Here is a 16,206-nt window from a genome sequence, read left to right on the forward strand (position 1 = left end):
GGGACAGGCATTTGTCTCAACATGTTTCAGTGCATAGTGAGAAAGCAAAATCTTCTCGCGTAATTGGACAATCATTTGTTGTTGTTGAGGGGTCGTCGTCTCATGGTCATGGATCTCCGACACAAGACGATGCACATGTTGATATAGTATATGCTGCTACACATTTGTTCCTTGAGCAATAAAAGTAAGTTTTATAATTGTCGTATCCACAAACACTAGTGATTTTCAAAGACCGTTTAACGGTTTTTAAGATTCTAAGTACAGAAGGATTTTATATGTGTTTTGATGCGTGAATAGTAAATGATAGAAAATAAATGAAAAAAAGTAAAATGGAGATTTTGATGTTAATAGTAAGAAAGCTTGTTAGGGGTAGATTCCATAATTACGTATTTATCATGCACATCCATAGGTCAGTAATATGCTCCTCTACTCAGCTATTAATATTACCATATGTTGCTCCCATTTGTATTTCGTTTCGGTCTCCGTGAGAACAGCGCATTACCTAATAGTCGACATCTCGTCTATTAACCAACCATGACATTAAGTTCCAATAATTATAAAGCAGCAAAACTCCACACCGATCTCACTACAGTATGCGCAGATATTGAACCTAACCATATCTCTATGCATTATCCAATAGATATTTTGCAGGGCCTGTCCTGACATTTAAGAGCCCCTGGACAAAAATTAAAAATGGACCCTAATATATATTTAAAATTATAAGACTTTCAAAATTTTGAGACAATGCGATAAATACTTCAAAATTTTATTAGAGTTTATATAATAACGTGAAAAAAGTCAAATTAATTAAAAATAATAATAAGACCTTAAAAATACATTGATAAACTAAACTAATTCTTGTTCAAAAATATTCTAAATCTATTAATTTAATCATAATGATTTAATTATAAATAATATTAATATTAATAAAATTTTAATATGATTATAAAGTAACAACCTATGCACGACCTATGATTTAATTTCAATATTATAAAATATGACAGTTTTTGAAAACAATTGAAAAAAAATACATATGGTAGTTTTTGAAAACAATTGGAAAAAAATTTACATACCAACTCAAAGAACCAGGGTAGTACACACAACCCATTCATAAACTTACGAAATACAACCACTGCACTGTAGTTGGATTTGTGTTCATTACTGCAATATATATATATATATATATATATATATATATATATATATATATATATATATATATATATATATATATATATATATATATATATATATATATATATATATATATATATATATATATATATATATATATATATATATATATATATATATATATATATATATATATATATATATATATATATATATTTTATAATTTCTAAAGTCCAAACCCATAAAATATGAGGCCCCCGTTTTTTATGAGGCCCTGAGTTGTGGGCCTGCTTGCCCTGGTCCACAACCCAGGGTCGGCCCTGATGTTTTGGATCTAGTCATGACAAGCATATTTCGAATGTCAAGGCATACCATGAAAACAGGTTTTAGGTAGCAAATCTAAAACAATCTTAAGATTAAATAGTCATCAATATTAAAGCTTCACTTGAATTACATAAAACACCATGACCTAATTAATACATAAATATAATGACTACATCTAACCCCTAACAAATATATTTTTAGCTATGCTTACTCATCATAGTTGTCGGTAATCCCAGAAAGCTGAGCTTAGAAGTTTATTTGCCCTATCACTTGAGCAACACTTTCGTCTTCAGGCTCCTTCTCTTATTCTTCTATTTTAGAACAAGGTGAACCTACTCCAACATTGTACTATCTCACTCCATTGAAACTCCTTCTGCAATGATCTGGAAGCCTTTATTTACAAGCAAGATTATAGACCCATTGTTAGGTGCATCGCCCTTAGGCCTAGCCATCCTGCTTTTTTCTCATTAAGAAATGCTAGTTGTCTGACATGTGTCCCAATCCGCCTCTCCTCTCTAAGCGCATTGTCTCTGCGCTTAACGCGGAAACCTTTGCTTCACCAAGAAGTACTTGAATTTCAATGTTCCATATGGCCTTTGTTCCTTGCCTAGCAGTTGTGGCTGCCGTAGCTGTTATACCCCAATTTTTCCCCACTTTTTTTTTCAAATTTTCAACTGAATGGGTCATGCATTTAGCATACCATTAATTACATTTTGCATAGCATAATCAGCAGGTCAAGGTTCGGTGATTTTGCATAGCATACCAACTGAATCGGTTTAAAGTGAATTTTCGAGGCATATGTTATCTGGTAATTATTCGGGTTTGTTTCTCATATTTACTCATGGTGCGGATCATCTCTTTATTTGAGATTCATGGTGGTCAGAGTTATTACTTAATCTGGAAGATTGCTTAAATTTGAAGAAAAGGGCAAAACTGGAATAAAAGAAAATATTTCATTGATTGGAAACTTAAGTTAAATTATGAATCACTTGGGATACAAGTCATGAGAGTGGATTACAAGGAAAAAGGAGAAAAATTACAATTTTTTTGGTATAATTGACTTTTTTGGTTGAACGGTTGACTTCTCGGTCAACTGTTGACTTTCGGTCAAATTTTCACCACCGACTCGATTTTTATCTCTTATTTTTCTTAGACCTACTCCATAATGATTTACCAAAAAATTCATCACCATTCATGACATAATGACTTATGATTATGCTATATGTGGATTTCCAACAATAAAATCAACTTCCATCAAGCTTTCTTTTCATGCCTCCATCTCCACTTTCTGACATCGGTTCGAGCTAATTTTCCACTGTGATATTCACCTTGCTACAAGAAAAAATACACATCAAATAATCGGCGAATATCATGAATCAAAGTCATTCAAATGTTGCTCAAAAGTCAAGAAAAAATTATGCATTTAAACTTAGAAAAAATCTGCTTTAATGCATTAAACTCGAGACATGGTTTCCTCTACTTTCAAGGAAATGTTATGTACGTAAAATTCAGAACTTAATCATCGGGGTTTACACCACCTAAAAGTTCTTATTTTTAACATGGAAACACTTCTCAAAAGCACCTAAAAGGCATGGTTTAATCCACAAAAATTCAAGGCAAAAAGTGGAAAATTCAAAGCATTTTCAAATTACAAGTGTATGACCATTAGTCTTCCAATGAGACTTGATAATTATGCTAAACTCCAATATGTCTTGCCTCTAACTTCCCTTAACTACCTAATTATTCTCAAACTCATTCATTTACTTAACTACCCCTTACCTCTAACTACCCCTAACTTCTAACACAATTTCTAACTTCCAATTTTCCACCAATTTTCATTCAATCTCAACCACTCTTAAATTTTGATCCAAGGGTAGAAAATAGTGATCCGCAACTAACCTTTAGATTAATTCCTAACCATCGATAAAATGCTTACTAGGATCCTAACCCAACGCTCCACGGTCACCCACAAAAACTATATAAACCCTTCTTTTTTTACAATTTTAGGGTGAACCATTATTCACCATTTTTTAGTCTTAATCACCATTTTCACACTTTCATTTTTCTTCAGTATCTCAATTTCACACTATTCTCTTCATCCCTAACCATTACTAGAGTTCCTCGCTGTCACCATTTAGAATTTCAAATTGAGATTCTAGATTGGTGGAACCAAACCTTCATCCAAAATTTAACAAAGAATCAACAATTGCATAAGCATTCATTATCCAACATCAAGCAAAGTTCAACAATAATCATCATCTAAAATTTCATCGAGTTTCATCATTCAAGTATAATCAAGGTTCGTCGCATTCAACAATTTCTCACAATAAAATTTCAATATTTAAGAGTTCCATAATAAAGCATATTCAAGTGTTCATCAATTTCCAACAATATTCAAGATTTGTCAAATTTCAAAAATTATTCAAGCTTCTACTTCCTATGTTCATCATCTTTCAAGAATCATCTTCTATTATCATCAAATTAATTCAAGCTTGGAAGGATTATCAAAAAGTTACCTCTTGAAATTTTGCAGGTTTCTCGTCATTAATGATGTCGGCAAAATTTCAACACTAATTGATGCAAACGTCCGCTCCGTTGGTAGGCCTTTAACCCTATTCATTCCATGTCATCGATCATGATCTTGCTTGCGTGAATACCTTTAGTTGAATTTGTATGTTGATTGTTTAAGTTATGCCACTGTTTTGAATAGATTATGGTTTATGTGATAATCACTTATTTGCATTCCTTCCAAAAAAAAAACAAATTTAATTAGTTAGGAAGTAGTACTAAAACTAACATAAGAGTTCCTAACTTATTTCTAACCACATTACATTTTGCATACCATTCAATATTTATTTGCATCCTTGCATGAAAAGAACTTATGTAAAAAATCACTTTTTTATCACACTTTAACATAAATCAAAAATGGAGTTTTTCTTGAATTTTCACGATTTTTGTTCTCAAGTAATACCAACCAAATCAATTTTGCATAAGCATCATAATATTGAATCTAACTACATGTAATTGCATCATGGTACAATCTCAACTCCTACATAATTATAACTTTGCACCACAATGCTAATTCATCTCCTTGGATAATTATAACTTTGCATTTGTGTTATCACAACATTAACATAGCACAATCTCCTCAAAAAGTTAATTTTTCGTCTAAACATTACTTTAGCATAACACTCACATAAACCCAATTTTCAAATTTCCAATCTCTCAAATCTCAACCCCAATCACAAAATAAATTATAGAATCTTGTTGCCCATAAAATTATAAAATTATATGCAAGATACATGTTTATTTCATTAAATTTGGATAAGAGATGAGAAAGTTATAAGCATCTTACCTCAAAAAGTTTCAATAGTCTTGAGTATGAGAGAGCAAGAGAGATAAAGGGGAGACTTTCTTTCTTTTATTCTTTTTTATTTATTTATTTATTTATTTTATATTTCTATTATTTTTCTTTTCATACCCTTCTTTTTATTTTGCACTCGTATAAAACAAACACATTACATACATTTTTAATTCTAGTTTCTTTATAATAAATTTTGATTTTTTTTCTCTTGAGATAATTTTAGAATAGAATAAAAATATTAGAGTTAGAATTAGAATTTCAATTTCTTTTAGAAATAGAATTAATTAGAATAGAAATTCCTTTAGACTTAGTTTTGGAATTAAAACTTTAGTTTAGGTATTAGAATCAATATATAATTTTAATTTAATTTTAAATTAGAATTTATTTTATAACTAGAGTTAGTTTTTTTAGAATTTACTCATAGCTTAAATTTTTTTACATATTAGAATATAATAGAGTTATTCATATAATCTTAATATTTTTTGAATCAATTAAAGTTTTTGTTTTTTTACTTGATTTTCTCTTAGACTTAGAATTAGATATTTTAGAATTGGTCTTTTATTGATTAGATTAATTTTAAGATTTATCTTAGATTTAATTAGGACTAGTTTAGTTAATATTAGTTAATTAGAATAGTCTTAAGAACATTTTAGAATAATTCTTTAATTCATTTTTTTACTTAGAATTATTTGTATGTTTAGAAATAGAAATTAGATTTAATATTGATTTTTGATCTCACTTTATTATTTCTTTTTCTTTGAAATATTTGGCTTTTATCTTTTGCTTTTGATATTAATTCTTGATATTTGACATGTATGTACTTTTATATGCTTCTTCACCCCTCCTTTATTTTCTTTTTACACCTCAAAATAAAACAAAAACATTTTCCTTAATCAAAATGCCTATGATTTGCTCACAGTATGTTTTTTATTAAAACATTGTTGACGATGAAAGACATTATTTCACCTCCTAAACATAGGAGATATAAGGAAGTTAATCTCTCGTCTACTCCTTTATGCCTAGAAGTAGGAGTTTCTTTCTATGCGAAAAAATCCTCAACCCCTTTGTTGACAATATGTTTTTTCGTTGTCCCTTTAGTGAACTATCAAGCGTGTTTTGAAGATCATCAATGTTATTTTTCAAAATGTCACATTGATCACACTTGTTAGATTCGTCTAAGTTTTATAATACGAGGATGAGTTTTGAATTAGATCATGGGCCCGTTTGTTTTGACTTTTTTTAAAAATGATTTTTATAATGTTACATAATTTTGTGAAAAAAATTTTTACAAAGAAACTTTTTATAAAAGCTTCAAATGAAAATTTTGTTTGAATAGTTAGTCTTAAAATGTGATTTTAGGTATTTCATCTATTTATGGGAAAAAAATTTGGATATCAAAATTTCAAAAAATCACTTAATTTTGAAGCTATTTCAAATAGATTTTCATAAAAATCAATTTTGAAATACAACTTTTTGAAAAAATTGTGATTTTGACTAAGTTTTGGTCTTCAATAATGTATGTTTATGTTATAGGATGTCAAAATTAGTGTTTCATTTTAGAAAAAATGAATATAAAAAAACTTGTAATATTTTGAAAAACGGTTTTGTAAAATCTATTTTCAAAAATATAAAGAAAAAATCCATTTTTTAAACCTGAAACAAACAAGCCCCATATTGTCTCTCTCTAAGACTTTCTATTTCTTTCAATAGGTTTTTATTTTTCAATTTAAGGGAAGAGAAAGTTTATTTCGAGGTAGAGATAATTTTTTCTAATTTACTCGTTTCTTTTGTTAGCTTCTTACAAAGGCGGAATAAGTCTCGATAGGAAAAGTAAGAGGTTACCTCGTCGTCTTGATGATTTTCTTTGAGACAGAGGTTTGCTTCTTCTTTATGTGAAGATTCCATATCATCGTTATCACAAGATATATATATATATATATATGCTTTATTTTTGGATTTGTATTGAACTTTATTTTTTATTTTGGTTTCTTCTCAGGTTTTTAGGGAAGTTTGGTCTTATATGCCCTTTCTCTCCGCATTGATGACATGCAGGAATGAGTGATAAACTTTCTTCACTTTACTTCTGGAGTCTTGAAGTTTGTTTTTCGTGTCATAGAAACTCTTTGAATTTTTGAAACATGAGCTTCACAAATTTATTAATCTCACTTTGATAGTCTTCATCTTCTGATTCCTTATCTTTAATGTTGGTAGCTTTAAGCACAATACTTTTTCTATTCTTTTTGTTATCTTCTTCATCATCAGCAAGTCTCTTCAGTTCCAACTCATGTTCCTAAAATTTACCAAAGAGAGAGAGAGAGAGAGAGAGAGAGAGAGAGAGTGTGTGTGTGTGTGTGTGTGTGTGTGTCCATGGTTGCTAAATTTTAAGATTCACAAATCGCAATGACTTCATGTGAAAATGTTTTTCCCATGGCTCTCATATGACTCACAATATGGGTAAATCGTGTTTGCATCTGATTAATGCTCTTATCAGGTTTCATTATGAAAAGTTCATACTAATGGATTAATGTGTTGCCCTTTTCACCTTAATAGTACCTTCATGGGTGATTTGGAGGATGTCCCACATTTCCTTTGCAGTTTCGCAATGTGAAACTCACAAAAACTCATCAAGACTGAGAGCAGTAGTGATGACAACTTTTGCATTCAAATTGCGCTGCACATTTTTTTATCATCTTTGGTCCATTCCTTTTCAGGTTGGTTTTCTACAACACTATTACCTATGTGTGTAGGAATAAATGGACCTTCATTCACTACCTTCCAAATACCACGATCCATCCCTTATATGAAAAAAAAATCATTTTCTCTTTCCGCAAAGTATACCTTTTTCCATTAAAGAATGAGGGTTTTCTCAGTGAATAGCTTGAAGTCATATTTCATCCTGAGACGATTAGTCCTTAATAGGAGTTAGGCACTAATGCGCCTGATTGGACAAGTGGCTTCAAGCACAAGATGGGGGTGAACTATAGTATTCAAAATTCGTGATTAATTTTAATCTTTCTCGATTAAGATCGTATTAGAGAATTTTAAGTGAGTAATCATAGCGGAAACAAAATACAAAAAAGTAAATTACAAAAAGTAAAGATATAAAGTTAGAGAGATTGCACTAGAGATTTATACAGATTGCACTAGAGAGATTGCACTTGAGAGTTTCACTATAGATTTTGAGCTTTTAATAGGTTATACCCACGAACCTTATTACAATTTGATCTTGATATTTCAATAGGCTTATCTCCAACCTAATGGCTGATCTCTTTAACTATAGTGAAACTTTTTTCGGCAAAGCTTAATAAACCAATAACAGAGATTTATGGTTGATTGCAATAACCAAAACTCAATCACATACATATATCACACCCTTAAGAATATAAACAACCAGTACGACCACTTACAAAAAATATCTTCCTCACAAATAAGACTTCACTCAAAAGCACTAAGGCAACAAGAAGTGAAATAATTTTTTTTCAGAAAGAGAAAGAAAGATAAATTCCAAAGAAATATGAAATCGTTGGAAAGTGACGTGATTTAAAGTGAGGGAGGTCTCCCTTTATATAGTAGTTGGAATCACCAAGAAAGGAAACAATCTATGGACCGGATTGATTATCTAATTGATTGGTATAATCAATTAGATCCTTCAAATATAATCGATTATGATGCCCAAATAGGAAGGTTTTGATATATAGTCATTGCAAGACTTTAATGTGCTATCTTTGCTGATTTCACAATCCTTTGTCATCCTTCTAATTGATTATGCAAATGTCCTAATCGATTAAATTGATGAAATCCTTATTAATCGATTGGTACATTTACTTGATCGTTTAGGCAATTTAAAAAGGTTTTAGATTTCTTTTTAATCTCTTGCTTTTTGGCATCGAAAAAGTCATTTTTAAGATGGAAAAATATTTTTAAGTGTGTGTGTGTGTGTGAGTTTCTTTAGTATCTTAGGAGTTACTTACTTATTTTTACAAAACTCTTATCACTCATACAGACACGACTAGGCGAGCTTTCACATTTTCTCTCTTTCACAATCCTAACGCCTTCAATATTCTTTGTTGGATACATTGATCATATAAGCACTTCAATGAACTCTTGGATCACCTACTATATGTGGCTTGAGATGTCCCTGAGTTTGGTCGTCATCATCATAGATTTGAAAAACCATTACCATCGACTTTAGAGACTTCGATATTTGTTGTTGTTTTTATCGTCAAAACTTTAGAAAAGTTTATCAGTATGATCATCAACTTCATAGCTGCAAGCATATAGTTCCACAAATGGGACGGAGGTTGAAAAAGAAGTGGTGATTCTCGTTGTAAGGTCAAATGTTGCCATTAACGATTGAAGTAATTAGCGACAAAATGACACAACGAAAAGAATCCGATGAGTTCAATGTGGAATTTCGTGAGAATCATAAGACACTTTCCACTATTCCGGGGCGAAATAGAAGATTAGTGACGTACGATGGTTCAAACTTCCGATACAGAAGAGCGGGAGTGTACCGAAAAAATTAACACTCCAACGCTCATGTTAGTGGTTGATAAAATACCTGCTATGGCACGTATAAGACCTTAGTTAAAACCGCTTCTTTTTGGCCCAACATGAAATGTAGGAGTCGTCTGATTAGATCTAATGGCTAATGATGAACATATAGTCTGGATCTAGTATGTGATATTCTAAAGAGAATCTACTTGTGTGTTGTCTCTCTGTGAGAATATTTTGAATTAGGTCTTAGGTATTGGACCGATCTTAATTGATCATTCGGCCGACTCGAAACATGAGAAAATATGATAGAAGATGGTTAATGATGGTGGTGTAAGTAAGGATTAGATAGAGAAGAATCTATAGGTTTATAAAGATAGAAAACAAGATAATTACACCTCAAAGCACAAATAAAGCAAACCTATGCATAAAAAGTGTCTTTACCACATCCTCGTAACAAAACATGAAAATAACTTCACATAGGGTAAGCTGAAATGTTCACGTCCTTCTTAATTACAACGTGAGTGTGGCCCCGTTCTTCTTCCTATCCAAGGAAATAGTAATCACTAATACGACCAGATCAGTAGAAAATTGTAATGTGATCTCTCACAATCACTAGTGGGGTTCAGATCAAGATTACACTTGCCTTCATTTTCGTAGCATTCCTGTAATATCTAATGAATTTTGCGACAACCTTGACCGTGAACAGAAAACAACTAGTACGTACTTAACTACGTAATGTGATCAATTTACCAAATCTCTGTGTGACAAATATTTTCTAGTTTAAGCTTTTCAGTTCTAGCTCTAGTAATAGCACTAAAATAAATACTGAGTTAAGGCCAAATACAATGGATTATTAACTAAGAATGAGTTAAGGACAAATTGATATATTCATGCGCATGTTGGAATTACGATTTCAATATTTTTCAACAAGATGTTCTTTTTCTATATTTAGGTTTAGTTACATATTATTTCCTATTTTGATTCATGAAATTACTTCTTCCATTTTATATTCAAATATTTTTGGTTTCTCTATGCCCAAGAAGAAGACAACCAGTAGGCAAGTGTTTAATCTGAATGCCTAAAAAAATCTTCAGGGTATCCCAATTTCTTCAGGTTAAATTGGTCATGGAGCGAATCAATAAGTTTATGAATTAATGTTGAGAAAAAATCTTTCATCATAATGTCATCAACATATACTAGGAGAAATAAAGTTATACTTTGATGTTTGTAAATGAACAAAGAGTGATCACATTTCAGTGGAGGATAAAAAAAAAATTGTAATAAGGGCAAAACAAACTATAATATATAATTTTTTAAAATTAATATGTATGTTTATTTTTAAAGAAATAATAAAAATATATGATTAAAATCATTCTCCTCCTCACTAAATATAAATACACATTTGACAAAAAAAATGCTTAAATATAACTAAATGTTCAAATTTATAAATATATTTATTATTATTTTTTAATAAATCTTAATTAATATTACAAAGTATCTATGGAAAATTTAAATTAATTAGATACATATAAGAAAATATGTTAGATATATTAATACATTATTTTTTTTAACAAATCTTAATTAATATTACAAAGTATCTATGGAAAATTTAAATTAACTATATACATATAGGAAAATATGTTAGATATATTAATACATAAAATGGACTCATTAACTACATTATAAACCTTTCTTTTAAGAAAAAAAAATGGAATATACAATTGGTGCTTATATTGAGAATGATAAGTAGTACCATATTATTTTATCTCTTCTAACATGCTATATTTATTTTCTTAAAAGAAATAACTCTAAAAAGAAATAAAACATTCAATCATGTTATTCTTTTTGAAGAACATAAAATGACGTTATTCAGTAACCATATTTAACACAGCGGAATAGTTTTAAAATCTGAATAACTCAAAACGATTAATATTCATCACCAAAGAGCCATCGACTCGTAATCCAATCAGAATAAATCAAACAACTAAAAACAAGAGTTTATGAAAATAACTCTAAAACAAACGTTCCCTAGTGTTACAAGACCAGAGCATGACACTGACACGACGTAACTAAAAGAACTACTCTACGAGCTATCCTCACCAAGCACAAAGCCGCTACTCCTCAATCTGAAAAATGTCAACAGTAAGGGTGAGTCTCATTCACAATTAACAAATGTTATAAGCTCATAAATAACAAAACATCATTAGTATATTATTCACTCAATTGCAAATATATTCAGATTTACAGCAACATTCATCAACCACAACAAATTAAATCAATCACATCACATCATAACATTGGACATTTTTCATTCATGTTATAATAATGCATACATACTAATGCAATGAATACATGCATGTGGTACCAATTCATGGGATTAACCCATCTCACCGATCCATACACCACCGGGATACGACTACTGCCAACTCACTAATTCCACACAGTGGGAATTAGCTACAGCTGATCCAAACACGACCAAGATACAACTCCAAATGAATGTGAATGCATGCACCGCCTATAGCATGCTAATCATCAACATCGAATAATACATTCATGTTTCAACACCAAGCAACAATTATGGATAATGTATTCACACCTCAACATAATCCAGACAATTACATTATACATAATTCACCCTGAACACAACATCACATTATAATCATGGTGTCACAACACCTCCACATTGTCACATTAATTAGTTCATGTACACAATGTACAAAACACAACACAAGGGATTTTCATCGAGGTTTTAAAATAACGTCGATTCATCGCTCATCACACTATTTAATCATATAAAACATTTCATTAGCTTTACAACGCTCGAAACGGCGCTTAAAACGGGTACACGGTTTGAAAGTTATGGATTTCAGAAAATATCAATTTTTTTCAAAAAGCTACAGTGTAACCGGTTACCAAAATGGTGTAACCGATTACACTCACGAAAAATCATTTATTTTTCAAAAAGTCCCAGTGTAACCGGTTACGGGCAATAGCATAACCGATTACGCTTGACGTAACCTATTCACTATTATTCCAAACATGCTGTAATCGGTTATCGTAACCAATTACGAGCTCGAAAATTTAATTCTTTGGAAAACACATTCAGCGTAATCGGTTACCGTAACCGATTACGACCCTTATGCAACAACAACTTCACTTTTAACAACATTTCAGTCCCTCCACTCAATCCAAATCCGTACCAGTTCGATTATAATACAATTACAGAGCTATTTTCAGAGATTTCACACAAAGTTATCAAGCAATAAGTCTATCTAACATCACCAATCATCCACAAACATTCAATTGCATAAAATCTATGAATTTGAGCCCTAAACTTCAAAACCCCAAAACGCAACATACATCCCAATTGAATCAAACAATACACAAATTCAATTCTATCATCTACAAACCGATAAAAGATGATAATCAAAAGAGTCCCCCCTTACCTTAGCCAAATTCTTGGATTCTTCCTCTTCCGAAGCTTTTTCACGTTCTTCTCTTTCTCCTATTTTGCTCTTTTGCTCTTCTATTTTCAAATTTCTTTTATTTTTCTTCTTTTATGAAAAATAGAACATAACTTTAGTAAAGGCCTAACACTTAGCACCTCCCCTGTACTAACCACAACACTGGCTCAATTACCTTATATCTCAATTCTCCAATTTAATCCGATTAAAATACCAATTAATCCCGATAATTAATTTAAATTTGAATTAATTAATAAATGGAAAATACGGGGTGTTACACTTATAATCTCCCCTGACATTTGCTATGCGTGAAACCAAAATGAACAAGTGTTTGAGTCACTTTCTCATATTCTACTAGAGGGACTTGTTTGTAGAGTTTACATACAAGTGAAGGATCATGTTTTTCAAAGTCAAGTGGTTGAGTCATATAGATGTCTTCTTGCAATGAGCCATTCTGAAACGCATTGTTAACACCAATTTGTTGAAGTTCTCACTTGTTAATGAGTGCCAAAGTTAGAATGACACGAATGGTGGCTAGTTTGACAACTAGTGAGAAAGTCTCATTGATTCCAAAACCAAATTATTGGTAATAACCCTTGGCAACTAGGCGTGCTTTGTATTTGCTAACAGTTCCATCACGATTTTCTTTCACCTTGAACACCCATTTTCCGTCCATATATTTCCTATGAAGTGGTAGAGATGGTAAGGAATATTTGTGATTAGCTAGAAGTGCATCATACTCACTGTGCGTTGCCTTAGACCACTCTGGATGAGACGAGGCTTGTTTGACTGAATTTGGCTTTACATGTGCAAGAAGAACTTTAGATTCAGGGTGGCCTGTTTTTACTCTAGTCATCATGGGATTGTCATTAAACTTATTGAGATGTGGAATAAATAAACTATGAATATAACGAGATATGGAATTAGTGGAACTAGATATAATAATGATTGAGATATCATAGCTAATAGGCCATACTGTAGGAGGATCACCAATAAGAATTGCTGGTGAGAGACTTGAGATAGAATTTGGAGCCATTAGTGAGTGTGAGCTGAATGCATCATTAGGTCCAAATGTATTTGGGATGTTGTCACTAACTATGACTGGTAAATTTACAGGCTCAACTGCACCATTATGTGACACATTACTTGCATTGTCAACTGAAGATGGATGCACAATGGGAAAAGAGGCCAGGGAAGGAAATTAGAGCGATTCAAAGGGTCTGAATTGGACTTTTGATGCATCATGAGTAGGTGGATACATAGTTGAATAGGGAAAAAATCTTTCATGGAATATGACATCTCTTGAGATATAAATCCTGCCAATCTTGCTTAAGTATTTGAATCCTTTATGTTGAGAAGATATGCCTAAGAACACACACTCTTAGCTTCTGAAATCAAGTTTGTGTTTGTTGTAGGACCTGGTTTAAGGAAAACAGTCACATCCAAAGACTTTGAATAAGTCATAATTTGGAAGCTTATGATACAAGTCATGGTATACTGGCTGAAAGTTTGAGAAACCAATTGAAGGAAGTCTGTTGATCACATGAATTTTTGTTGCAAAACTATGATCCCAGAGCTGGAGAAGCATAAAATCATGTGATAACACAGTGAGGCCCATGTCCATAATGCGCCTATGTTTTTGTTCCACTGTTCCATTCTAATGAGAAGAGTATGGAAAAGTGAGCTTGTGTGAGATTCTTTACTCATATAGATATTTGTTGAATGGCCTAAATTCTCCCGTATAATCAGACAACACTTCTTTGATTATTTTGTGGAGTTGAGTCTAAAACAATCTTGAATAGAACTTGAAAGCATACATAGCGTATAATTGTTTCTTTAAGAAGTAGATCCAAGTAAACTTAGTGAATGCATATACAAAAGCACTATAATAGAGATAACTAGAATTATAAGGAAATGGGGCAAGTTCCCAAAGATCAGAATGAATAACATCAAAACGAGCATGAAATTTATGAGACTTTCATAAGCAATATGTCTTGCATAACAAGGAACTAGATTTATTGAAAATGGATACAATATAATGTTTAAGAGCCATTTGAATTTCTTGAAAATTTGCATAACCTACTTCATAATGCTATAATATACTTCCTCCGGTCTCAAATATAAGCAAATTTGCAAAAGAAACTCACCCTTTAAGGATGATGTCTCAATGCATTTAATTTTTAACCTCTTTCTAATTTTACCCCTATTTTTTGCTTTGGAAATTATTGGAAACATTTAAAATATAAAAAATTGTAGGGGTATGTTTGGAATAGTGATATTGAATGTAATAAATATTAATTTTTTTTGCTTATATTTAAGACCATAGAATTTTTTCTGTTGCTTATATTTGAGACCGGAGGAAGTACTAGAATTATGATTATTTACATTATATACTACTAAACATGAAATGGAATTAACAATAGAACATAAGGAAGATGAGCTTGAAAGAAGTTGTGAATGAGTCCTTGAAGGATCCATAACCAAGTGTAGGAAATAATACAATCCACATGAATCAAGAAATCCTTCAAGTAGAGTGACTTTAGAAACCTGAGATTTGATAAAGCACTCGTTAGCATAAAACTCAAATACAACTTTGTTGTCTTTGGATAATTTGGAAACGGATAACAAGTTACATGTAATGCAAGGTACAATAAGGATATCATTGAGTGTCATACAAATTGAGGAACAAGAAGATGTATTAACATTAGCAGAGCCTACACATTGAATTGGTAAAGACTGGCCATTTGCTACATTCACTAGACTGAGACAATTATAAGCTTTCTTAGAATGCAATAAATAAAGATTAGAGGTAAGATGGTGTGAGGCACATAAGTCTGCAAACCAAGCTTGGCTTTCAAGATCCTTAGGTAATGAATACTCACGAGTATGAACCATCAAGGCCAATACTTGAGGATCTATAGTCACATCAGCATTTTTATCAGTGGATGTCGCAAAAGACTCAAAATCATGCACCAGAGTTGGTGTAGTTGTATAAATTTCATCGAACCTGTGCCAATAATCCATTGTATAATGCCCATATTTAACACACAACTAATATGTAGGCCGAGTACCTTACATGGTGCGTCCTCTACCACGCCCGTACATCAAAACATGCAACATCTACCACGAGAATTTGTATGTTGATTAGGCATACCAATTCTTTGGTGATTTGTGCGAGCCTCATTTCCAGACACAATTGCTACAACTAGCTCTTGCCAAAAGTTTTTCAATTGTGCTTCTTGAACATAGAAAAGCACTTCAACATCATAAAGAAAAAGTGACTCCATTGTACCACACACTTTCATCACAAATGGATTATATTCTTCAGGTAATCCATCAAGTATTGAGTATATATGATCTTTTTTTATAACAACATCAATAATAGTCAATAACGAATTTGCAATTGATTTGACAGGAAGAAAA

This window comes from Vicia villosa, linkage group LG3 (assembly GCF_029867415.1).
Source record: "Vicia villosa cultivar HV-30 ecotype Madison, WI linkage group LG3, Vvil1.0, whole genome shotgun sequence".
Lineage (NCBI taxonomy): Eukaryota > Viridiplantae > Streptophyta > Magnoliopsida > Fabales > Fabaceae > Vicia > Vicia villosa.